This window comes from Hemitrygon akajei, chromosome 2 (assembly GCF_048418815.1).
Source record: "Hemitrygon akajei chromosome 2, sHemAka1.3, whole genome shotgun sequence".
Lineage (NCBI taxonomy): Eukaryota > Metazoa > Chordata > Chondrichthyes > Myliobatiformes > Dasyatidae > Hemitrygon > Hemitrygon akajei.
In genome coordinates this window covers 212,344,166-212,371,086 of record NC_133125.1, presented here as the reverse complement: position 1 = coordinate 212,371,086, position 26,921 = coordinate 212,344,166, and the positions used below count along the sequence as shown (strand labels likewise).

Below are 26,921 nucleotides of genomic sequence, written 5' to 3'. Positions count from 1 at the left end.
GGTATCAGCCGTCTATCAACTCAACATATCCATGTCCATCAAACTAGGCCACTCCCTACTGTCTCAGCAAGAATGTTAACGAGCAAAGAAGTGTCCTTGCAGCAAAAGATTGTTTACCTTTCCATCAGTGAAGAAGCCATAATACTTAAATCATCTGTCCCTCTCTCTCTTATCTGTAGCAGGTGCCTCTACATCTGTTCTTCATCTCTGTCTCTCTCATTAGCAGCATAATTCCCAAGGGGGGGTGGGGTCAGCTCTGGACGCCATTTCCATCTGGTTTGTTCAGCACACATAACAACGTACTTGTTAGTTTAAACAATCAAGGTACTTGTCAGTAAATGCAGATCTCTCTGTGCCTCACTAATTATTGTTGTAAGGGGTAATTTTTACACAGAGGGAAATACAGTTCCCATACCAGGCAATGATACAACCAGTCAGGATGCACTCAATTGTGCCCCTATAGAAAGTTTTTAGAATTTGGGGGGCCATACCAAACTTCTTTAACAGTCTGAGGTGAAGAGGCACCGGTGTGCCTTTTTCACCACACAGACGGCATGTACAGACCATGTGAAATCCTCAATGATGTTTATGCCAAGGAACTTAAAGCTGTTCACCCGCTCAATCCCAGATCCATTTAGGTCAATAGGGTTTACCTAGTCTCCATTCCTCCTGTACTCCACAACCAGCTCCTTTGTTTTTGCAACATTGAGAGAGAGGTTGTTTTCTTGACACCACTGTGTCTGGGTGATGTGATCATACGTTCAGATGAAATAAAAACCACAATACCATAATGGCCACATGTAATTCCAATCAATATTACAAGTTATGCTGGAGTTACTGATGCCAGATATGAGATTCTCACATTTTAAACATTATTTTAAAAACATGAATTGGTATTTTGGAAAACAGGATGGGAATGAGTGGAGAGTTATTCACTTGATTCTGGAGTGAGGTTTAAAAGTAAAAATAGAATAAAAACATGATAAATAAACTCTTCTCAGGCTTCCAGCCAGGTACAGATATCAATTTTAACTGACTTTTCAATGACAAATTCTGGATCTTCATCAGGAATGATACCTGGGCATGTCTAGTTGGTGGTATGCCAGAGTTTGTCATCAAAATGGTGGTTAAAATCGATACCTGTACCCCGCTGGAAGTCTGAGAAGAGTGTATTTGTCATATACGCTGGGAAAGCACTAGATCCATTTATAACTAGTATATTTCATTTACCTAGATAGATTAACAAAATGGAACAGCATGGAAACAGGCCAGCTGGTCAACAAAATTTCTGTTCACACCAACCACCCACTGACATTAATCCTGTCCTAATTCATTTTATTCTCCTCACATTGACATCAACTCCCCAAATGTTCCTCCAGTCATTCCAGCATTTACAGCAACCAATTAGCCTACCAATCTGAGAGTTTATGGGATGCATGAGGAAATTAAGCACGCAGGGCAATCCTGCACAGTCATGGAGAAAATGTGTAAATTCCACAAACAAGGCCTGAGGTCAGGATTACAACTTGGTCATTTAAACTCTGAACCAATAATACTATATGAGCCACTGTGTTGCTTTTGGTTTGAGGTACATGAGTAATTTCCCCAGTTGTAACTGATTAAACTCCTGGATTTCCTTTGATCAACTGACAGTTCCTATGAAAGCACCTCTGGTGTTAGCATCTGTGTTTCTTCAACAGGCCACGGCTCCCCTCACAATGTTAACTCTGTACCTCCTGCGACACAAAGTTTGTCATGACCAACATATGCAGCAAGATTTCTCACAAAGGTCCAGCAAGTGATCGAGCAACTTCAGGCAATGAGAGATCTGGCTGTAAACAGTGGCAGAGTACAATCAAGACTTTCACTGACAGAAAGTTGCAGTTAATGTATTTTATGTTATTTCTTCTTTTCTATAAAATATACACAAGGAGCAATTCTTCCAAAGTTTAAACAAATGACAGTACTGATTAACTGAGGAAGAGTTAAATGCACTCTAGGCTTGGAATAAATGGCAAAAAATTAAAGGTTAAAATTGTGGAAACAAAAGAGAACTTTGACAAAATTGACCAGTTGAACAATTCACTTTTTGTTCAGAATTGGAAAACTATACTTTAGTAAAATATATTGTGGTGCATACCAAACTTCTGAAGAATTCAGTAGGCCAGGCAGCATTGTCAATATCTTGGGCCAAGGACCTTTCATCAGAATGGGAAAAATAAGAAGACAAGTTTGCTTTAAGTTGCACAATCCTGTACAGTGGAGGGAAGGTATAATGACTGTGATCGGGTGCAGACCAGGGTTGTTATCAGAACTATTACTATAAAAACAGCTAATACTGCAATTTCAGAGGGAGAAGCATTGCAGTATTGCAATGAAATAAAGGGGATTGCAGCGGCATCAGAGAGGAGCTTGCCCAGGTTTATTGGAGGAGGATACTGACAGGGATGACAGTAGAGCAGTGATGCCTGAAGTTTCTGGGAATAGTTCACAAGGCGCAGGATAGATATGTCCTACAGAGGACGAAGTTCCCCAATGGCAGGGATAGGCGACAGTGGCTGACAAAGGAAGTTAAGGAACACATAAAAGCCAAGGAAAGGGCATCTCAAGTAGCAGAGGTGAGTTGGAGGTTGGATGATTAGGAAGCTTTTAAAACCCAATAAAAAGAACTAAAAAAGCTATAAGAAGGGAAAAGATTAAATCTGAGGACAGAATAGCCAATAATAAAGCAGGATACTAAAAGTTTTTTCAGTTAAATCAAGAGTAAACAGGAGGTAAGAGTTGATACTGGACCACTGGAAATGATACTGGTGAGGTAGTAATGGGGAGAAAGAAATGACAGGTGAACTTAATGCGTACTTTGCATCATCTTCACTGTGGAAGACACTAGCAGCGTTCCAGAGATCCATGAGTGTCAGGGAACAGGAGTGAGTGCCATTGCTATTGCAAAGGTAAAAGTGCGGGGAAAGCGCAAAGGTCTTCAGGTGGATAAGTCACCTGGACTAGATGGACTACTTCCCAGAGTCCTGAGAAAGGTTGCTTAAGAGATAACAGATGCATTGGCCATGAACTTTCAAGAACAACTTGATTCTGGCCTGGTTGCAGACTGGGAAATTGCAAATTTCACTCCGCTCATTAAGAAGAAGGAAGGCAAAAGAATATAAGTTATAGGCCAGTTAGTCTAACCTCAGTTGTTGGGAAAGTGTTGGAGTCTATTATTAAGGTTGAGGTTTCAGGGTACTTGGAGACTAATGATAAAATATGTCAAAAGTCAGCATGGTTTCTGTAAAGGGAAAGCATTCCTGACAATTCTGTTACAGTTCTTCGAGGAAGTAACAAGCAGGTTGGACAAAGGAGAGGCTGTGGATGTCATTTACTTGGATTTTTAGAAGGCATTTGATAAGGTGCCATGCATGAGGCTGATTAACAAGATAAAATCCTCTGGTGTTGCAGGAAAGGTACTGGCATGGATAGCAGAATGGCTAACAGGCAGGAGGCAGTAAGTGGGAATAAAGGGGACCTTTTCTGGTTGGCTGCCAGTGACTAGTGGTGTTCCTCAGGGGTCAGTATTGGGACTGCTGCTTTTCACATTGTTTGTCAATAATTTAGAATGGAATTGATGGCCTTGTGGCAAAGTCTGTGGATGATATGAAAATAGGTGAAGGGGTAGGTAGTGCTGCAGAAGGGATGTGATTCCAGCAGGACTTAGACAAACTGGAAGACTGGATAAAAAGATGGCAGATGGAATGTGTTGTTGGGAAATGTACGATTATGCATTTCTGGTAAAAGAACAGTAGCACAGACTATTATCTCAATGGGGAGAAGGTTCAAACATCAGAGGTGCAGAGGGGACTTGGGTGTCCTCATGCAAGAATCCCAGAAGGTTAATTTACAGGTTGAGTCTGTGGTAAAGAAGGCAAATATAACTTTGGTATTTCTTTCAAGGGGAATAGAGTGTAAAAGCAGGGAAACCATGCTGAGCCTTTATAAGGCACTAGCCAGGTCAGATTTAGAGTATTGTCGACAGCTTTGGGCTCCATATCTCAGAAAGGATGTGTTGTCATTGGAGAGAGTTCAGAGGAGGTTCCTGAGGATGAAGGTGTTAACATGAGAGCTTGGCAGGTTGGGCCTGTACTCACTGGAATTTAGAAGTATGCCGGGGGGGGGGGGGGGCGAGTCTCATTGAAACCTATGGAATGTTGAAAGGACTAGATAGGATGGACGTGGGAAGGAGGTTTCCAACGCAGGGGAAACCTCCTTCCCACATCCACCCTATCTAGTATCTAGGGAAATGTGCCACAATGTGATGGCACATTCTCACAATTGAGTGGCGACCCTTTAGAACAGAAGTAAGAAGGATTTTTTTTTTGAGCCAGAGAGTAGTAAATCTGTGGAATGCTCTGCCACAGACTCTGTTGGAGGCCAAGTTTGTGTGTATATTTAAGGTGGAAGTTGATCATTTCCTGATCAGTCGGGGCATTGAGAAGAATATAGTGAGAAGGCTGGTTTGTGGGGCTGAGTGGGATTCAGGATCAGCCATGATGGAATATAGTGAGAAGGCTGGTTTGTGGGGTTGAGTGGGATTCAGGATCAGCCATGATGGAATATAGTGAGAAGGCTGGTTTGTGGGGTTGAGTGGGATTCAGGATCAGCCATGATGGAATATAGTGAGAAGGCTGGTTTGTGGGGTTGAGTGGGATTCAGGATCAGCCATGATGGAATATAGTGAGAAGGCTGGTTTGTGGGGCTGAGTGGGATTCAGGATCAGCCATGATGGAATATAGTGAGAAGGCTGGTTTGTGGGGCTGAGTGGGATTCAGGATCAGCCATGATGGAATATAGTGAGAAGGCTGGTTTGTGGGGCTGAGTGGGATTCAGGATCAGCCATGATGGAATATAGTGAGAAGGCTGGTTTGTGGGGCTGAGTGGGATTCAGGATCAGCCATGATGGAATGGTGGAGCAGTCTCAATGCCAGCATTAAATTCCCAGCGGCTGATATGAATGAGGAGTATCTGTATGATAATAGTGAGGGCTGTGCCGAGATTCACAGAGCAGCAACATTGAGGTAATCTGGGAGTTTGAAAACACAGAAGCCAGTGGGTCAAAGTATTAAACTGACAGGAGACTGAAACTCCAGGCTTACACTCAAATGGAGGTTTATTGCAATCCTGCAGAGGATGCTACAGATTTTAGTTTTCACAGAGTAGAGAGCACCACACTGTGAGCACTGAACACAACAGATCTACTCCCGTGACCAGAGCTTAGCACAAATAGCTGAAGCTTGTCACAAGAGGATTTGACTTTAAAGTCAGCTTTGAAATTTGCCTGCAAGGGTACCATGAGCTAGTACGCCACTCTAAACCAGGGAGGTGCTGTTCAAGAAGTCCACACAGCACCATGATGCAACCTGTGCTGAACATTGAAACTGACTTCCTGCACTTTACCAGCAACTCCGGGTTCTCAGAAACATGAAATGCAAATGAAGGCCATGTGACACAAGCATATTCATGCTGTGCTGGGAACCACCAGCAAATGTTCTGTAGGTTTCATCAGTAAAGGCGATGGGGTTGTGGACGATTGTCCACACAAAGTGTGTAAAAGTGTGCAGAAGCCCTGTGCCTTCTCTATGAGCATCTTATCCAATTAGTCCAGTTCTTACATGGCCCTGTGATTCTTTTCTTCTTGATCTTCTTTTCGATCTGTAATCAGTATTCTGTAAAGTGTTCTGCAAACTATGTGATTGATATCAAACCCAATAATGAACTGTTAACAATTAACTGTCTACACAACAGTGACAGAACTTACTTCTACATTGACCTGGCATGAAAGTTAGTACAATGCTGAACATCGGGCGTCTGTGTCACTCGGGCCAGAGCACATTTACAAGGAGAGGCTGACCACCTGTCTCTTGCAGCCAACATGCATTCACTACTTGTCACTTATGGACCCAGATTTCCTGTTGTGGAGGAGTTTCATTTCCAGTGAAATGAAGAGCAGAGGCAGTAAGTGGATGCTGTGCCCAGTGGGAGTTAAGGGGCAGACTTGTATCACAGGGCAAAACTGGGTTAGAAAGTTCACCTTAAACTCAGAAAAGATATTCAGCTTAGAAAGGAAAGAAGGTGTTTGACCCACACCCCACACACAAACACAAATTTAAAGGATTTCAATGTGAAGATCCATGTGGAAGTACAAGCCACTCACACCTTCCACAAGATCCAAATTGTTCTCTGTATCTCAAAAAAGCAGTTGTGCATGAACTGGGCTGTCTGAAGAGACATGGTATTCTGTCCCAAGTTTAGCTGTGACTGGGCCACTCCGATTTGCAGTCATTCCAATGCAGGGTGAAACAGTGATGCTGTGGGACTAAATTGCTACATGGAACTTATCCTCAATCTAAATAATTTCTGCTTTGGATCCTCCCACTTCCATCAAACAAAAGGTGTTGCCATGGGCACTCCCATGGGTCCCAGCCATGCCTGCCCGTTTGTTGGCTAAGTGGAAGAGTCTATGTTGCAGTCCGTGTAGGACTGGTGTAGGACATGGTGACCGCCCCACACTTTCCTACGCTACATCAACAACTGTATTGGTGCTACTTCCTGTACCCGTGCTGAACTCGTCGATTTCATCCACTTTGCCTCCAACTTCCACCCAGCCCTCAAATTCACCTGGTCCATTTCTGACACCTGCCTTTCTTTTCTCGATCTTACTGTCTATATCTCCGGAAACAGCTCATCCACCAATGTCTATTATAAACCAACGGACTCTCACAGCTACCTGGACTATACTGCCTCCCAGCCTGCTACTTGTAAAATGCCATTCCCTTCTCTGAACTCCTCCGTCTCCACTGCATCCTACTTTTTCAAAGAAAGGGGATTCCCTTCATCAGCCATCAATGCTGCACTCAACCACATCTCTTCCATTTTATGCATGTCTGCTCTTACCCAATCCTCCCACCACACTACCAGGGATAGGGTTCCTTTTGTCCTTGGCTACCACCCCACCAGCTTCAACAACCAGCACATAATTCTCTGAAACTTCTGCCATGTCCAACTGGATCCCACTACCAGATACATCTATCCCTGCCCCTGACTTTCTGCTTTCCGCAGGGATTGCTCCCTACACGACTCTGTTGTCCATTCGTCCCTCCTCCCTGAGTTCCCTCCTGTCACTTACCATTTCACGTGGAACAAGTGTTTCACCTGCCCCTATACCTCCTTCCTCATGAACAGTCCTTCCAGGTGAGGCAACACTTCACCTGTGAGTGTGTTGGGGCCATGTACTGTGTTGTTTGCACCAAGAGTGACCTCACCTATATCTGTGTGACCCAACGTAGACTGGGAGACTGCTTCGCTGAGCACCTACACGCTGTCTGCCAGAACAAGCAGGATCCCCCTAGTGGCCACCCATTTATTTCCACTTCTCATTCCCATTCCGATATGTCCATACATGGCCTCCACCACTGTTGTGATGTGGCCACACTTCGGTTGGAGGAACAACACCTTATATTCCGTTGGGGTAGCCTCCAACCTGATGGCATGAACATCGATTTCTATAACTTCCAGTAATGCCTCCACCAACACCCCCCCTTCACCATTTCCCATCCCCTTGTTGCTCTCTCATGTTATCTCATTGCCCGCCTCCCTCTGGTGCTCTTTCCCCACCCCGCTTACTTCTTTCATCCATGGCCTTCCGTCTCTTTCACCAATCAACTTCCCAGCTTTTGCATCATCCCTCCCCCTCCAAGTTCACCTATCACCTGACATTTCTCTCTCCCCCTCCCCACTCCCCCCACCTTTCAAATCTACTCCTCAGGTTTTTTTCTCCAGTTCTGCCGAAGGATTTCGGCCTGAAATGTTGACTGTACTTTTTTCCACAGATGCTGCCTGGCCTGCTGAGATCCTCCAGCATTTTCTGTGTGTTGCTCGGATTTCCAGCATCTGCAGATTTTCTTTTGTTTGTGCTATTATCACAATACCACCGTCAGCTGATTCAGCCGAACTCAGGTCATTCTTGAGTTTTTTTGACTTGTTAGATATTTCCTCATCAATGTGTCAACCTTCATGCAACCATTTCTGGAGTCAACCTGACCACAGGCCAGATCGAATTGGTGTCCTGCATTGCTGAAAAGCATTAGCTTTTACAGGTGACTGGTACACCACAGTTCAGAGACGTGTTGCTGAGGCCGTATAAATGCAGATTGCTCAACTGCTGTGCAAAATCAACCAAGAAGAATCAGATTCAGATTCACCTGTTCATCACCTATACATCTGTAATGAAAAATTTAAATGTGATTCTTCCTTGACTATATGTTAATATCTGTATCAGCAATAAGACATAATGGAGTTAGCCTGGGGTGTGAGATTGTGTTGAGAAAGTACAAAGGAACAAGTTCACAGCCATGTTCCAAGAACCTTATGTGAGTATCAGTGCATTGCCTTGAGAGCAGAAAATGGTGAAGGACACCTTTGTCTGGGAAAGTACGAGGGAAAATACTGTGATAGATGTTTGAAGGGATCTGAAAGGATATAAAAAACAACAAACGGGAATTTTCTCTCAGGCTGTGCCATGACCCTCGCTAAGACTTGGGGATAGAGATGACAGGGATAGAGTGAAAGAAAGAGAGGCGGAGATTGAGGGAAAGCCATCGAGCATCTTTGGTTCCCTCTGACAGTGTGTTGTGTAGCAAGGTTTAGTGATTGGTTGATAAGTATTACTTTGTCCCTTGTACTGCTTTATTAACCATTATTTCTTTCTGTATTTTATTCTTTATATAACTCAAAGTGATTTTCTCTCACCTTTAACATGTGTACAGTACCTCCTCTGTTTGCGGATACCTCTCGCTGCTGATTCAGAAAAGAGCAAGAAACAAATAGAATATTTTCATTGCACAACTGGTATCATCAGCAGGAGTCAGCATACTGGGGGCTATGTTTTACAAACCACAGGACGTACCACAGGTAGGGTCCTGGGTGTATGAACATCACCCATGGTTTCAGAGCAGTGGCCAAAATATTGTCCGTGTTGTCCTCCACATGCCAGAGAAGGACGATAGAGAGCAGGAGTAGTTACTTCCAGACTCTGTTAAATAACTTAGAGCTTCCCAATCCGGGGGAGAGTAAGGGTACGACCTGAATTGAATTGACTTTATTCCTTGCATCCTTCACATACGTGAGGAGTAAAAATCTTTACATTATGTCTCCATCTAAATGTGCAATTATAGTAATTTATAATAATCAATAATAAATAGAACAGTCAGTACACTCAAATCAGCATGAGCTTATCAGTCTGATGGTCTGGTGCAAGAAGCTGTCCGGAGACTGTTGGTCCAGGCTTTTATGCTGCGGTACCGCTTCCCGAACGGTAGCAGCTGGAATAGATTGTGGTTGGGATAACATGGGTCCCCAATGATCTTTTTGCACACCTGTCCTTGTAAATGTCCCAAATCATGGGTAGTTCACATCTGTAGATATGCTGGGCTGTCTGCACCACTCTCTGCAGAATCCTGCGATTAAGGGAGATGCAGCCAGTCAGGATGCTCTCAATTGTGTCCCTGTAGAAAGTTCTTACCACACCAAATTTCCTGAACCATCTGAGGTGAAAGAGGCGCTGTTGTGCCTTTTTCACCACACAGCTGGTGTGTACAGACCACGTGAGGTCCTTGGTGATGTGGATGCCAAGGAACTAGAAGCTGTTTACCCTCTCAACCCCAGATTCATTGACATCAATAGGGGTTAGCCCATCTCTATTCCTCCTGTAATCCACAACCAGCTCCTTTGTTTTTCCTGAAAGGTCATGCTATGGAAAAAGACATAGGACATGTTGGGCAGCAGATCAAGATCAGGCAGCATGCCTGAACGATTAGCGCCCTGGTACACTCACCTCAATTATAAGCAAATGCTTTGAGAGGCTGGTTAAAGACTACATCTGCAGCTTGCTACCACCCACACTGGACCCCCTACAGTTTGCCTACCAACAGAACCTGTCTCCTGATAATGCCATAGCCACAGCACTACACACCATCTTCACTCACCTGGGGAAGGGGGTGCATACGTTAGAATGCAGTTCCTGGACTACAGTTCAGCATTCAACTCCATAATTCCCTCCAGATTTGACAGGAAGCTCAGAGACCTCGGCCTGCACCCCAACCTTGTGCAGCTGGATCCTGGACTTCCTGTCAAATTGCTGACAGTTGGTAAGGATTGGCTCCCTCACCTCTGCACCTCTGACCCTCAACACACGTGCCCCCCAGGATTGTGCCCTGATCCCCTCCTCTATTCCTTTTACACCCATGACTGTACTGCCACACACAGATCCAATCTGCTGATCAAATTCGCAGATGACACAACTTCGATCAGCTTTATTTCTAGTGGTGATGAGACAACCTACAGAGTCGAGGTTGACACCCTGACACAGTGGTGCCAGGATAACAACCTCTCCCTCAATGTCCAAAAAACAAAAGAGCTGATTGTGGATTACAGGAGGAACGGAGACAGGCTCGGCCTGAACAACATCAATGGGTCTGCAAATGAGAGGGTGAGTAGGTTCAAGTTCCTTGGTGTACACACCTGCAATAATTTCACCTGGACTGTACACACCGGCTTTGTGGCAAAAAAAAACACAACAGCATCTCTTCCACCTCAGGCAACTGAAGAAGTTAGGCATGGGCCCCCTAATCCTCAAGACCTTCTACAGGGACACCATTGAGTGTACGCTGACTGGCTGTATCACCACCTGGGAAGGAAACTGTACCAGCCTCGATCACTGACACTACAAAGTGTGGTACGGACAGCCAAGCACATCTGTGGATGTGAACTTCCCTCCACTGAGGACATTTACAGCAGCAGGTGCATAAAGAGGCCTGGAAGATCATCGAGGACACCAGTCACCCCAACCATAAACTGTTTCAGGTGCTTCCCTCTGGCAAACAGTAACACAGCATTAATGCCAGGACCAACAGGCTCTGGGACAAGCCAGTAGACTTCCTTCTACATCGTACATTGCAATGGAGTCATAACACAAAGATTTTTACTCACTCACATTGTGGGATGGATGCAAGATTTAAATCAATTCTAATTCTAATTCTAAAAGTGCCACCCTAACTGAGGAAGTGGTAAGCCTGGAACAGCAGAATGTGACCTTGCCTGAACTGACCAAGTCAGCCATGAACAGGCTGACAAAGCCGAGACCCAGCAAACCATTCTAATATATCAGGAGGATTTGGTAAGATGGAGGGATCAGGATCCAGATGTCAGAGTAAGGGAGCTGATGCCTCAGGATGGGCAGTCGGAAACTTGGGATGGCAACGTTTCGTCAGAGACTGGGACGCCGTGTGGAGATGGTCCTCAGGGATCTCCACTGAGCAGAGTTTCATACATGAGAATCGATAGCTAAATCTGTCCTGTGATGGTTCGCAGCTGTAAAACAACAACGGTCTTGGATGGTGAACAAATGGTATACTATTTACAAATGGAAAAAAGTGATGAGGGTGTGGAAGACTGAGGAGAAGGGGGCTATGCAGGAGACAGATATGCAAGAGACTGGGAAGTACCCTGCTGCATGGTTTATTCGATTAATGGATACAGGTGTTGGCAATGATTGATGGCAGGGATGTGGGGATTGGTTCGGAGTGGTGCAGTCTTCTCCAGCCTGCTTTTTTAAACAAAATAAACATTATTCATAATGAAAAATGATTTACTCTGCAAACTATGCAATGCCTTTTCATTCTGTGGAGAGTTGCACAGAGAGCATCAGGTCTCCTATCCCAGTCCCTCCCTCTCCTCGTACATAGAACAGCTACCTGAAGCAGACAAACACCGCACCTGTTTTGCAGGCAGCTTCAGTCACTGGAAAGCCAGTGTACAGGGGTGGAAACCCACTGCATTAAGCTCAGTCACAAATAAATTTACAGCAACAGGTCAAGAGAAGAGCTTCCTGGAGAAACCAGTTGCCTACATTAAATCTGGCCTCGCTCAGATCTGGAAATATGACAGGTCGACTCCTGCCACAACAGCAACAATTTAACTATAGTTGATCATAATTCAGGTCTTTCAATGGCAATTCTTTGCACGAATGCAGATCAAGTCCATACCCTGAAGGGATTGCAGAAATAACGAGTTGTTGTGGGAACCCGCAAGTAATACAACTGAATAATGGGTCTCATTTCTCAAGTCATGCTGTGAACAACTGGCTGCAAAGGAATTATTGTCAAAGTAAATTTTATTATTAAGATACGTCTATGTCATCATATACTGTACAATAGATGACCCCAACAGACTCACTGGTGAAGTACTGCCTCACCTGGAGGGACTGTTTGGGGCCATGAGTGGTAGTGAGGGAGGTGTGTAGGGGCAGGTGTAGCACTTGTTCTGCATGCAAGGATAAGCACCCGGAGAGAGATCAGAGGGGAGGGACAAATGGACAAGGGAGGTGCATGGGGTGCAATCCCTGCGGAAAGCAGACAGTGGGGGGTGGGGAGGGAAAGATGAGCTTGGTGGTGGGATCCCACTGGAGATGTCAGAAGTTTCTGAGAATTATGTGCCCAACACAGACATTGCTGGGGTGGTAGGTGAGGACAAAGGAATCCTATCCCTGGTGGTGTGGTACTCACAAATATCTGTAGGGTTTTTAATTAGACTGATGGAGTGAGAGGTTGTTGAATTGCTGAATTACTCTCACTGCAATCTGCAGAATGTAATTTCCCTTTCAGCAATGTAATTCTAAATCAACAATGGTCTACAGATTTCACAATCTTCAGAAGGTCTTGCAGAATTAACTCTCAAGCAAGCAGGTATGGATGAAGGTTCTCACCATGATTAAAAACGAGGTAGGAGGGAGTGGGGAGCAAGGACTCCAAGCCAGGATGAAATGCACAGGGATGAGGCCCCTCTACCCTGCATTTTCTGTGCAAATGTGCAGTTGCTGAAGAACAACATTGAGGACTTGTGTCAAGATTGCTGTAAAGAAGGACAACCAGGGACTCTTGTATTCTATGTTTATATAGAATGAGATATGACTTACTAACAGATATGACTTACTAACAGTGTGCCAGGTACAGTGACGAGACCCAAAGACTTCTTGATTCACAGGATGGACTGAACTACTGATTCAGGAAAGGCAAAAGGTGGAGGTGTATGTTTCATGACAAACTCTCGGTTGTGCTCTGATCTGGTGGTTTTGATGATTTTGTGTGCACAGACCTTGAACACCTAACAATCAAATGCCAATTGTTCTATTTGCTGAATGAATTCCCATCCATAATCCTAACCACAGATTACATACCACCAGTGGCCGAATGTAATCAAGTGATTGGGATACTGTATGATGCTGTCTCTGGATAAAAAAAAGTCTGTCCTGGTGAATTTCAAATCATTGTCGAGGACTTCATCCAGGCTTGCTTGATGAAAACCCTGCCCGATTATCAGCTGCATATAAGATGCCCCGGATGCCCCAACAGACTAGACCACAGCTATACAAAGGAGTGCCATTCCATGCCCAGGTTGTATTTGGTAAACCTGATCATGCGACTGTCCTTCTCCTACCCACAAACAGGGAGAGGTTAAAGAGCAAAACTCCAGAGATTAGGATAACAAAGAGGTGGTCATTGGAGGTAGAGGAGTGGCTACAGGATTGCTTTGAATCAGTGGACTGGGCCAAGTTCAGGACACATCTGTGGGTCTGAATTAATACATCATGGCTGTAATGGACTTTATTAAAACAGTTGTAGATGAGTGTGTCCCCCCAAAATCATTCAAATCTTCCCCAATCAGAAGGCCTGGATGAACCATGAGATCTACAATCTACTGAGTGCCAGATCACAGGCATTCAGATCTGGTGACCAAGAAAGCTACAAGAGGTCCAAGTACAGTACGATGTCCAGAAAACCATCTCAACAGCGAAGTTGCAATTCTGGATTAAACTTGAATCAATGACGCATGCTCGACAGTTGTGTCAGGCCTTAAATATTGTCACCTCTTATAAAATTAAATCAGGCGACATAGGTGGCAACAGAGCTTTGCTTCCAAATGAGCTCAAAGCCTTTTGTGCTCATGATCAAAACATGGAGAAAACATCACAAACCCTCACAGCCCCTGATGATCCTGTGATTTCAGTCTCTGCGGCCGACGTGCAAGCAGCCCATTTGGCCCAGATCATTACCTGGCTGATTACTAAAGACTTGTGCTGATAAAGTGGCTGGAGTAGTCACTGAGATCTTTACCCTCTCATATTGGCAGTCTGCTTCAAGCAGCCTGTCTAAGTAGAATGTGGTAACTTGTCTCAATTACTAAGGTTACATGTTGCCCAGACCAATGAATGGCAGCCTAGAATTCTGAAAATGTAGCATTAGGGACTGTGAGGCATTAGCAATGATCTTTCAAAAATCATTGGACCCTGGCATGGTGCCAGAAGACTGGAAAACTGCAAATGTCACTCCACTCTTTGAGAAAGGAGGAAGGCAGCAGAGGAAATTATAGAATCAGAATCAGGTTTATTATCAATGGCACGTGTTGTAAAATTTGTCATCTTAGCAGCAGTTCAATGCAATGCATAATATATAAGAAGAAGAAAATAGATATAATAATAAATAAGTAAATCAATTTATAGTATACGTATATCCATTTTATCAAAATCATGCAAAAACAGAAATAATGTATATTTTAAAAATGAGGTAGTGTTCACAGGTTCAATGTCCATTTCGGAAATGGATGGCAGAAGGGAAGAAGCTGTTCCTCAATTGCTGAGTGTGTGCCTTCAGGCTTCTGTACCTCCTGCCTGATGGTAACAGTGAGAAAAGGACAAGTTCATCTGAACTCAGTGGGTGGGAAGATGTTGGAGTCAATTGTTAAGGATGAGGTTATGGAGTACTTGGTGACACAGGACAAGATAGGGCAAAGTCAGTATGGTTTCCTTCAGGGAAAATCCTGCCTGATGAACCTGTTAAAATTATTTGAGAATATTACAAGTTGTATATTTGAAATTTCAGAAGGCCTTTGACAAGTTGCCACACATGAGGCTGCGTACCAAGTTAAGAGCCCATGATATTACTGAAAAATTACTAACATGGTCAGAGCATTGGCTGATTAGTGGGAGGCAGTGAATGGGAATAAAAGGATCCTTTTGTCTGGCTGCTAGTGTTGTCCTGCATGGGTCTATGAAAAACGGTTTGGTTTTATGCTTTATATAAATGATTTAGATGATGGAATAGATGGCTTTGTTGCCAAGTTTGCAGATGATATGATGATTGATAGAGGGGCAGGTAGTGTTGAGGAAACAGGAAGGCTGCATAAGGACATACAGATTCAGAGAATGGGCAAGAAAATGGCAAATGAAATACAATGTCATGCACTTTGGTGGTAGAAATAAATGTGTGGACTATTTTCAAAATGGGGAGAAATACCAAAAATCTGAAACGCAAAGGAACTTGAGAGTCCTTGCACAGAACACCCTAAAGGTTAACTTGCAGGTTGAGTCAGTGGGGAGGAAGGCATTGCGATGTTATCATTTATTTCAAGAAGTCTACAATACAAGGGCAAGGATGTGATGCTGAGGCACTGGTGAGACCTCAGCTCGAGTATTGTGAACAGTTTTGGGCTCCTCTTCTACAAAAAGATGTGCTGGCACTGGAGAGGATCCAGAGATACACAAGGATGATTCTGGGAATGAAAGGCTTATCATACGAGGAACATTTGATGGCTCTGGGTCTGTATTCACTGGAACTTGGAAGGATGAAGGGGAATCTCACTGAAACCTTTCAAAAGTTGATAGGCCGAGACAGAGTAGATGTGGAAAGGATGTTTCCCAATGTTGGGGAGTCTGGGACAAGAGCGCACAGACACATGATAGAGGGGAGTCCATTCAAAAAGGAGATGCAAAGAAATTTCTTTTGCCAGATGGTGGTGAATTTGTGGAATTTGTTTCCACATGCATCTGTGGAGGCCAGGTTACTTGGTGTATTTATGGCAGAAATTGATAGGTTCTTGGTTGGACACGGTGTCAAAAGCTACGGGAAGGAGGCTGGGGAATGGGGTTGAGGAGGGGAAACAGGATCAGCCATGATTGAATGGTATGTCTTATGACCATCATCCAGTGGCACTGACATCCACAGTGAAGAGGTGTTTTGAGAGGTTGGTGATGAAACATATCAACTCCTGCCTGAGAAGTGAATTGTATCCACTCCAGTTTGCCTTTGGGAGCAGCAGGTCCACAGCAGATTCCATCTCATTGACTCTCCACTTAACCCTGGAACATCTAGACAGCAAAGTTGCACACATCAGGATACTCTTTATTGACTACAGCTCAGCATTTAATACCATCATCCCCCAAAATGAATCAATAAGCTTCAGGATCTTGGTCTCAACACCTTCTTGTGCAGTTGGATCCTCAATTTCCTCAAGTACAGACCAGTCAGTTTGGATTGGCAACAACATGTCCTTTGTGATCTCTAACAGCACAGATGCACCACAATACTGTGTGCTTAGCCCTCTTGTCTGCTTGCTTTACAATGTGTGGCTAAGCACAGCTCCAATGCCACATTCAAGTTTGCTGATGACATCACTGTCATACGTCAAATCAGATAATGAATCAACATATAAGAGGGAGATTGACAACCTGGCTGAGTGGCACCAGAACAACAACCTCTCACACAATGTCAGCAAGACCAAAGAGCTGATTCCTGACTTTAGGAGTAAACCAGAGGTCCAAGAGCCAGTCCTCATCAGAGGTAGGGAGGGTCAGCAACTTTAAATTCCTTGGTGTCGTTATTTTGGAGGATCTGTCCTCGGCCCAGTATGCAAGTGAAATTACGAAGAAAGCACAGCAATACCTCTACTTCCTTAGGAGTTTGCATAGATTTGTATGGCATTAATAACTTTGACAAACTTCTACAGATGTTAGAGGAGAGTATATTGATGGGCTGCATCAGAGCCTAGTAAGGAAGCACCAATACCCTTAAACAGAAAATCCTGCAAAAAGCAGCGGATACAGCCCAGTCCACCACAGGTAAGTCCTCCCCAGCATTGAGCATATCCACATGGGCATCGTCTCAATAAATCAGTTTTCATCATCAGAGACCTCCACAACCGAGGTCCTGCTCTCTTCATGCTGTTTCCATCAGGAATAAGGTACAGAAGCCTCAGGACTCACACCACCTGGTTGAGGATCAATTATTACCTCTCAACCATCAGGCTCTTGAACCAAAGTGGATAACTTCACTTGCCCCATCTTTGAAATGCTCCCCACAACCTATGGGATCTCCTTCAAGGACTCTTCATCTCATGTTCTCAGTATTTATCATTTATTTATTATTGTTTATTTATTTTTATTTGCACACTGGTTGAATGCCAAAGCTGGTGCAGTCCCTCATTGACTCTTTATGTTTATTTATTTATTTGTTTAAAATTTTATTGAGATACAGCGTAGAATAGGCCCTTCTGGCCCTTCAAGCAACATTGCCCAGCAACCTCCAATTTAATCCTAGCCAAATCCTGGTACAATTTACAATGACTAATTAAACTGACAACTGGTCTGTCTTTGGACTGTGGGTGGAAACCAGTGGAAACCCACTCGGTCACGGGGAGAACATACAAACTCCTTGTATCCAGGTTGCCTGTACTGTAAAGTGATGTGCTAACCACTAACACTAATGTGCCTATGACAGATTTATTGAGTATGCTCACAAGAAAATGAATCTCAGGTTTGCATTTGGTGACATATATGTACTTTGATAATAAATTTACTTTGAACTTGTTGCAACACCACTCAACTGGATTCCCCATGTCACTCCTATACGCTGACCCATCATCAGCTGTGATTCATCCAGTGATATGATTGGCAAAATTGTATAAACTTGTGTGAGGAGCCATTTCAAAGTGTTATGAAACCAGTAACTGGTTTCACTTACCAGCAAAGATAGATATGTCAGTTGAAGTCCAATGGTACTATTTTCAAAAGTTTTATTAATAAAGGGGCACAAAAATTAAGGTTAATACAAACATTCAGATAACATGCGTCAATACTCAATCTAAAACGCAGGTACATTAATAATCACTCAGAAATAAGCTCTTTCGTTGTCTAGGGTATAATACTGAGTCCAATTGGAAATATAAAGAGTCACTCTGAAGTCTGCAGGCTTTTGGTTTCACGTGTTGGAGAGAGAGAGATTAACGGAAAAACTTGCCCAAAACATCCATGGAATCAGGGGAGCGATCTTCCCCGTTGTTAGTTAAAAGCGATCTTCCGTTGGTTCCAGCCACAAACCCCGCATTCGGAATTTAACGCACGTGGCTTCGTTCAAAATGGCTTCCCGTTCCCACGGGAAGCGGTATCGTGCTTCTTGGTGTTTCTTCTTGGTGCGTCTGAGGGTCGTCCTCTTTCAGACCCTTCTTTATACTGCCTCACGGGATCTCAGGTGTCAATCAGGTTGCAGGTGATGCAATCTCTCTCTCAACCAGCCCACTTTGCCCGAGGGCTTTACAATGTCCCTGCGAGTTGGCACGTCTGCAGTTCCCAGGTGTCTCCTGAGAACAATGCCACAGTCGCCAGCTTTTGTCCCAGTGGAATGCGGTATCCAGCACGTCGCTGTCTTTCCATTTCCTGTGTCCATTCAGCCTGTCTCTCTCTCTCTCGCTCTCTCTCTCGGGTCATTGACCCCCCTTTCACTAGGGCTCTTGCAATTCTCACAAAGGAGGGGGCTGGTATCATAACACCTCCCCTCTTAAAGGTTTTTTACCAGCGGAAAAAAACACAGAGTGGTACAGAGTCTTACAGAAATTTTGAATCTAACACAATACAGAAGCTTTTCTTTTCACTACAGAGTAATACAGTTATACATTCAAGTCAGCATCTAAACAGTTAACAATTACAGTGCCCCCTTTAGTTAATATCTTAACATTGCGTACCGTACTAAAGTCTTGTAACATCAGACTTCAATTCAATAACCACCTATTTATTTATTGTTTTCAGCAACAAAACTGCGGAGGTGTGATCTTAGCTTAGGTGCATCTACAAAAGTTTATGCGAATACTAATCGTTTCGGTCGGTTTACTTCGCCGGCAGGTCTCCAAAGGTCTGTCTTTATTATTCACAGGCTTTGGCTCAACCCGTAAAACCTGCTTTGCTGTTTAAAAAAAATGGCATCCCCATTAACCGTCACCTCTTTTCTGGCGAGTCCCCCCGTTGGGACTTTGAGTAATTTGGCGTGGTGAACTCCCGCCCGCCTCGTTCATCGGGGCTATTTTTTTCAACACCATGCCCCAAACTGTCAAGACCCTTCAGGCTATTTGTTTTTAATTCCAACTCCTCTTTCAGGTAGCATTTCGAATGCAACCTCTTCACACCCCACCCTGGCGTAACAATAGAGTGGGGGGCCCCGCTATTTCCCGACTCACTCTGTGAGCGATCTGCCAGGTTTAAAATTTCTTCCTTCGACTTGGGAACTACAGACTTTCCGTTTCCTTCAATAACAATCCTCATTCCCCCCTTAAATTCGGCATTAACCTTGGCCCCACTCTCGAATACAAACACCGTGGAACTCACACTTCCCACGGTTACCAAGGTTAACCCTTTTCCTACTGAACCAACCCTATCTGATCCACAAAGACGGCCGCCCCGTCCCCCTGAATCAAACACCTCAGACTTCCCCTGAGCTCTGTTACCAGGTTCAGCACCACGTGCTTGGACACACTCAAACGGGACATTGGCCCCTTCCAGGCTTTCAATACCCGTACCTTTTTCAAATTCTAACGTCCCCCGATCCTTCCAGTTACTCTCTAGGCAGCCCCCCGTTGGGGAAGGCGCAACCCTGCGAGCTGAAACAACCTCCTCGGCCATTTCAGCTGACTTCTCCACAGCAAGGATACCCTTCCTCTCTAAGACTGCCCTCATTTCACTCTCGGGACCATCGAGAACACCTTTAGAACTCTGAACTTCTTCAAACAATTCTGCCAAACCAGACAGATTAACCATGTCCAACTCTGGACATTTTAACAACTTTATCCGTTTCTCAACTTTAGTTCCTACCTCTAGGACCTTTCTCTTCACTAAGGGCAGGGCTATTTCCTCTCCCTTACCCCCTTTTACTTTACTGCTTTCTGTTTTACCACCCTCGGAACCCTCATGGTACAGGGTCGGTAAAAACATCTTGGCCAGATCACCGCTGGCTTCATTTAAACTGTCCTCTTTCTCAGCCGCTTTTTCCGACAGGCTGCGAGTGACCGCGCATGCGCGATAGCTTTGGGACTCTAGGGGCGGGGCCACCGTACTCGCCAGTCTGCGGGTCGGCATCATGGCTGCCCAAATCCTCCCTCCTGCTAACACACTTTGTAACAACGCGACCCACTGCTCTTGTGGCCACTTCTGGTTCACTGCCACCTTTTCAAAAAGCAAGAAATAACTATCAACATCCGTCTCTTCGAACGGAGGTACTACTCTCAGCTCCCGACTAACATTAAACCGCTCTCTCCTTAGCTCCTCCCTCTCTCTTTCTCTCCCCGCTGCCGCTCTCTCTCTGATCCGAATTTCATGCTGTCTTTGCCTCTCAGCTTGATCCTGCTCGTTTTCCATCTCTAACCCCTTCGCCAAATTTAACAAGTCTGATTTGGCGCTCACCTCTAGCGCCGCCACAGTCGCGTTTTTCATAAATTCACACACGTCCATCTTTGCTGGTTTTCTGTCTGGCTACCTGCGAAACCAGATTTAAGTTTGGACTTACAGCCCGATTGACTGACCTCCCCCTTTTTGGTGTCAAATCCCGGACGAGCCCCCACTTGTTATGAAACCAGTAACTGGTTTCACTTACCAGCAAAGATAGATATGTCAGTTGAAGTCCAATGGTACTATTTTCAAAAGTTTTATTAATAAAGGGGCACAAAAATTAAGGTTAATACAAACATTCAGATAACATGCGTCAATACTCAATCTAAAACGCAGGTACATTAATAATCACTCAGAAATAAGCTCTTTCGTTGTCTAGGGTATAATACTGAGTCCAATTGGAAATATAAAGAGTCACTCTGAAGTCTGCAGGCTTTTGGTTTCACGTGTTGGAGAGAGAGAGATTAACGGAAAAACTTGCCCAAAACATCCATGGAATCAGGGGAGCGATCTTCCCCGTTGTTAGTTAAAAGCGATCTTCCGTTGGTTCCAGCCACAAACCCCGCATTCGGAATTTAACGCACGTGGCTTCGTTCAAAATGGCTTCCCGTTCCCACGGGAAGCGGTATCGTGCTTCTTGGTGTTTCTTCTTGGTGCGTCTGAGGGTCGTCCTCTTTCAGACCCTTCTTTATACTGCCTCACGGGATCTCAGGTGTCAATCAGGTTGCAGGTGATGCAATCTCTCTCTCAACCAGCCCACTTTGCCCGAGGGCTTTACAATGTCCCTGCGAGTTGGCACGTCTGCAGTTCCCAGGTGTCTCCTGAGAACAATGCCACAGTCGCCAGCTTTTGTCCCAGTGGAATGCGGTATCCAGCACGTCGCTGTCTTTCCATTTCCTGTGTCCATTCAGCCTGTCTCTCTCTCTCTCGCTCTCTCTCTCGGGTCATTGACCCCCCTTTCACTAGGGCTCTTGCAATTCTCACAAAGGAGGGGGCTGGTATCATAACAAAAGAAACTTCTGTTTTCCAGCCTCACTGACAGGTCCTATGACCACAAACGCCACCTCTGAACTTGAGTTTAATCAGACATTGACTTTCAACAGTAAAACAGACAGATACTCACGGCCAAGAAACCCACACAATATACTAAAGGAACTCAGCAGGCCAGGCAGCATCTATGGAAAAGAGTACAGTCAACGTTTCAGTCAAGACCCTTCAGCAGGACTGGAAAAAAAAGATGAGGAGTCAGAGTTCACAAACGAAAAAATCTTCAGGTGCTGGAAATCGAATCAACACACACAAAATCCTGAAGGAACACAGCAGGGCAGGCAGCATCTACGGAAAGCGTACAGTCGATGTTTTGGGCCAAAACCCTTCGGTAGGACTGGAGAACAAAACCTGAAGAGTAGATTTGAAAGTTGGGGGAGGGGAGGGAGAGAGAAACACCAGGTGAAAGGTGAAACCTGGAGGGGGAGGGATGAAGTAAAGAGATGCTGAAAGGCATAGAAGACCATAGAAGAAAGAAGTGAGGAATACCAGAGGGTGACAATGGGTGGGCAAGGAGATAAGGTGAGAGAGGGAAAAGGGGATGGGAATTGGTGAAGGAGAGGGGGGTGGGGGATATTATCAGAAGTTCAAGAAATCAATGTTCATGCCATCAGGTTGGAGGCTACCCAAACGGAATATAAGGTGCTGTTCCTCTGACCTAACTGTGGCCTCATCATGACATTGGAGGAGGACATGGATAGATATATTGGAATGGGAATGGGAAGTTGAATTAAAATGGGTGGACATGGGGAGATCCCGCTTTTTCTGGCTGAGGGAGCATAGGTGCTCAGTGAAACAGTCTCCCAATCTATGGTCTCACAGAGAGTTACACCGGGAGCACCGGGCACAGTATATGACCCCAGTAGACTCAGTATTGCCTGGAAGGACTGTTTGGGGCCCTGAATGTAGTGAGGCTGGTGGTGTAGGGGCAGATGTAGCACTTGATCTGCTTGCAAGGATAAGTCCCAGGAGGGAGGTCAGTGGGGAGAGACAAATGGACAAGGGAGACACATGGGGTGTAATCCCTGCGGAAAGCAGAAAGTGGGGGGGGGGGGGTGGAGGATGAGCTTGGCGGTGGGATCCCGCTGGAGATGTCGGAAGTTTTGGAGTTCGCTCAACACGAACGCTGGTGGGGTGGTCGGTGAGGACAAAGAAATCCTATCCCGGGTGGGAAGGTGCTCGCAAATATTTGTAGGGTCTTTAATTAGACTGATGGAACGAGAGGTTGTTGAATTGCTGAATCACTCTCACTACAATCTGCAAAATGCAACTTCTCGTAAGAAAAGCAGAAAGCGGCTTAAAAGGTGGGGGAGGGGAGAAACGCAAGGTGAAAGGTGAAACCGGGAGGGGGAGGGGTGAAGTAAAGTGATGGGAGGTTGATTGGTGAAATAAATACGGGCTAGAGAAGAAAGAAAAGGGGGAGGAGCACGACAGGTAGTTGTTGGACAGGTATTGTCCCCTCCAATCCCCTACAGTTTCACTATTTTCGTTCCGCCCATTTTTGCAGAAAAGTACAATTAGTTTTACTTTTTCCTCTGGCAGCTGTCGTGACGCCGACTTTGTGGTGCTCCTCACCGAGAAAGTTCTGCTCTGAGGTCGCTTACTTCACGTTACTGCTGAGCGCTCGTTACAAACTTCCCCACCAGGAGTGGGGAGGGAGTTCAGAGTGAGGAACCTCTCGATTGCTAATCGGGTGAGTGGGGCTCAGGGACTTGTCACCGCACGGGAGCCACCTGACAAAATGGGTCCCTTTCCGATTTCCTAGCGGAGTCAGTGAGAGGGAGACCCGCTGCTACCGGCCGGCCCACGACCCCGAGATTGGTTCCCGAAACCGGAACGGTGAACGTGTCTGCTCAGGAGAATGGGGAGAGCGAGAGCTCGGCAGGTCAGGGAGGGGGAAGTCCTTAAGACCCTCTGATGAAGGAGCAGAATACTCAGCCATTCCATCATGGCAGAACCCGTATCCCACTCGACCCCATACACCCGCCTCGCCTTACCCTTTGATGCCCTGACCGATCAGGAAAGCATCAACTTCCACCAAACATACTCCACGGCAGTCTGTGGCTAAGCATTCCACAGATTCACCACTCTCTGGCTTAAAAAAATCCTACTTATATCCGTTCTGAAAGCTCGCCCCTCAGTTTTGAGGCTGTCGTTCTGGACACGCCCATCACAAGGAACATCCTCCCCACACTCACCTTATCCAGTCATTTCCGCATTTGGTAGGTTTCAATGGGACTCTTTCCCCCCCCCCCCCCCACCCCGTATTCTTCTAAATTCCAGAGAATACAGGCTTAGAAATCATCCTCGTGAACATAGAAACATAGAGAACCTATAGCACAATGCTGTGCCGAACATGTCCTTAGAAATTACCTAGGCTTACCTATAGCCCTCTTTTTCTAATCTCAATGTGCCTATCCAGGGGGTCTCTCAAAAGACACTATCATATCTGCCTCCACCAACATCGTGGGCAGCCCATTGCATGCACCACTCTCTGCCTTTTAAAAAAAACTTACCCTTGACATCTTCTCTGTACCTACTTCCAAGCACCTAAAAACTATGCCCTCTTGTGCTAGCCATTTCAGCCCTGGGAAAAAGCCTCTGACTATCCACACAATCAGTGACTGTCATCACCTTGTACACCTCTATCAGGTCATCGCTCGTCCTCCGTCGCTCCGAGGATGAGAGTTCACTCAACCTATTCTCATAAGGCATGCTCCCCAATCCAGGCAACATCCTTGTAAATCTCCTCCGCACCCTTTCTATGGTTTCCACATCCTTCCTGTAGTGAGGCGACCAGAACTGAGCACCCTACTCCAAGTGGAGTCTGACCAGGGTCCTAGATAGCTGCAGCATTACCTCCTGGCTCTTAAACTCAAACCCACAATTGAGGAAGGTCAATGTACCATATGCCTTCTTAACACAGAGTCAACCTGCACAGCAGCTTTGAGTGTTCTATAGACTTGAACCCCAAGATCCCTCTGATCCTCCATACTGCAAAGAGTCTTACCATTAATGCAACATTCTGCCATCATATATGTACCTCCTCTGGACTCTCCAATGATAACCCATTCTTGCTGAGATATGGGGACCAAAACTTTTGACAATACTCCAAGTGCAGCCTGACTATTGTCTTACAAAGCTTCAGCATTATCTCCGTTTTTATATTCTATTCCCCTTGAAATGAATAACAACATTGCATTTGCCTTTTTTACCACAGGCTCAACCTGTAAACAAACCTTTGAGAGTCTTGCACAAGGACTCCTAAGTCCCTTTGTACCTCTGATGTTTGAATTTTCTTCCCATTTAGATAATAATCTGTACTTTTGTTCCTTTTATCAAAATGCATTATCATAGATTTCTCAACATTGTATTCCATCTACCACTTTTTCCCCATTCTTCCAATTTGTCTTAAGTCCTTCTGCAGTCGCATTGCTTCCTCATCACTACCAACCCCTCCGCCTATCACCTGCGAGCCATCAATTCCATTATCTAAATCATTAACAATGTGAAAAGTAGTGGTCCCAATACTGACCCCTGAGGAATACCACTAGTCACTGGCAGCTAACCAGAAAAGGTCCCCTTTCTTCCCATTCGCTGCCTCCTGACTGTCAGCCATTCCTCTATCGATGTCAGTATCTTTCCTGCAGTGCCATGGGCTTTTATCTTCTTAAGCAGCCTCATATGTGGCACCTTATTTCAGGTATTCTTTCAGGTAGCACCATGATCCTGAAAAACGTCTTGTTTTTACTGTGTATTGTACCAGCAGCAATGGTCAAAATGACAATAAAAAGTGACTTGTCTTGACTAGAATTATCAAATGTTTCTGAAAATTCCAGGAAGTTGCTCTCCTTTGTCCACCCTACTTGTTACTTCCTTAAAGAACTCTAACAGATTTGTCTGCAAAGATTTCCTTTTACAGACACCATGCTGACTTTATTTTATCATTAGTTTCCAAGTAGCCTGAAACCTCATTCTTAATAATAAACTCAGATACTTACCCAGCAACTGAGGTTAAACTAACTGGCCTATGATTTCCTTTCTTTGGCATTCCTCCCTCCTGAAAGAGTGGAGTGACATTTGCAATTTTTTGTTCCTCTGCAACCATGCAGAATGAAGTGATTTTTGAAAGATTGTATCTGCTTTCTCTTCAGCAACCTCTCTCAGCAGTCTGGAATGTAGTCCATCTGGTCCGGGTGACTTATCCACATTAAGATCTTTGAGTTTGCTGAGCACGTTTTCCTTTGTAATAGCAATGGCACTCACTCCTGCTCCCTGACACTTGTGGACCGCTGGCACACTGTTAGTGTCTTGCACAGTGAAGATTGATGCAAAAAACTCATTAAGTTTCACCATTCCTTTGTCTCTCATTACTACCTCATCAACAACATTGTCCACGGGAATGGTACCAGAGGATTGGAGGGCGGTGAATGTTGTTCACTTGTTCAAAAAAGGTAGTAAGGATACTCTGGGTAATTATAGACCAGTGAGCCTTGCGTCTGTGGTGGGAAAGCTGTTGGAAAAGATTCTTAGAGATAGGATCTATGGGCATTCAGAGAATCATGATCTGATCAGGGACAGTTCAGCATGGATTTGTGAAGGGCAGATCGTGCCTAACAAGCCTGATAGAGTTCTTTGAGGAGGTGACCAGGCATATAGATGAGGATAGTGCACTGGATATGATCTACATGGATTTTAGTAAGGGATTTGACAAGGTTCCACATGGTAGGCTTATTCAGAAAGTTAGAAGGCATAGGATCCAGGGAAGTTTGGCCAGGTGGATTCAGAATCAGCTTGCCTGCAGAAGGCAGAGGGTCGTGGTGGAGGGAGTACATTCAGATTGGAGTTTTGTGACTAGTGGTGTCCCACAAGGATCTGTTCTGGGACGTCTACTTTTCGTGATTTTTATTAACGACCTGGATGTGGGGTTAGAAGGTTGGGTTGGGAAGTTTGCAGACGACACAAAGGTTGGTGGTGTTGTAGATAGTGTAGAGGATTGTTGACGATTGCAGAGAGACATTGATAGGATGCAGAAGTGGGTGGAGGAGTAGCAGATGGAGTTCAACCCCTAGAAGTGTGAGGTGGTACACTTTGGAAGGACAAACTCCAAGGCAGAGTACAAAGTAAATGGTAGGATACTTGGTAGTGTGAAGGAGCAGAGTGATCTGGGAGTACATGTCCACAGATCCCTGAAATTTGCCTCACAGGTAGATAGGGTAGTTAAGAAAGCTTATAGGGTGTTAGCTTTCATAAGTTGAGGGATAAAGTTTAAGAGTCGCGATGTAAT

At 45.0% G+C, this 26,921-nt stretch overlaps 2 protein-coding genes across 3 annotated transcripts in view; both read left to right on the top strand.

Moving 5' to 3' along the window:
- LOC140720542 (butyrophilin subfamily 3 member A3-like) overlaps window positions 1-26,921 on the top strand; it is a 388,295-nt gene that overhangs the window by 260,457 nt on the left and 100,917 nt on the right. The gene's annotated exons all lie outside the window — the stretch shown is intronic.
- The window catches only part of LOC140738266 (butyrophilin subfamily 3 member A2-like), an 81,585-nt gene continuing 77,811 nt past the window's right edge, over window positions 23,148-26,921 (top strand). Inside the window, exon 1 of the mRNA XM_073065434.1 lies at window positions 23,148-23,327. The gene's annotated coding sequence lies outside the window, so the exon portion shown is untranslated. The remainder of the gene's footprint in view (window positions 23,328-26,921) is intronic.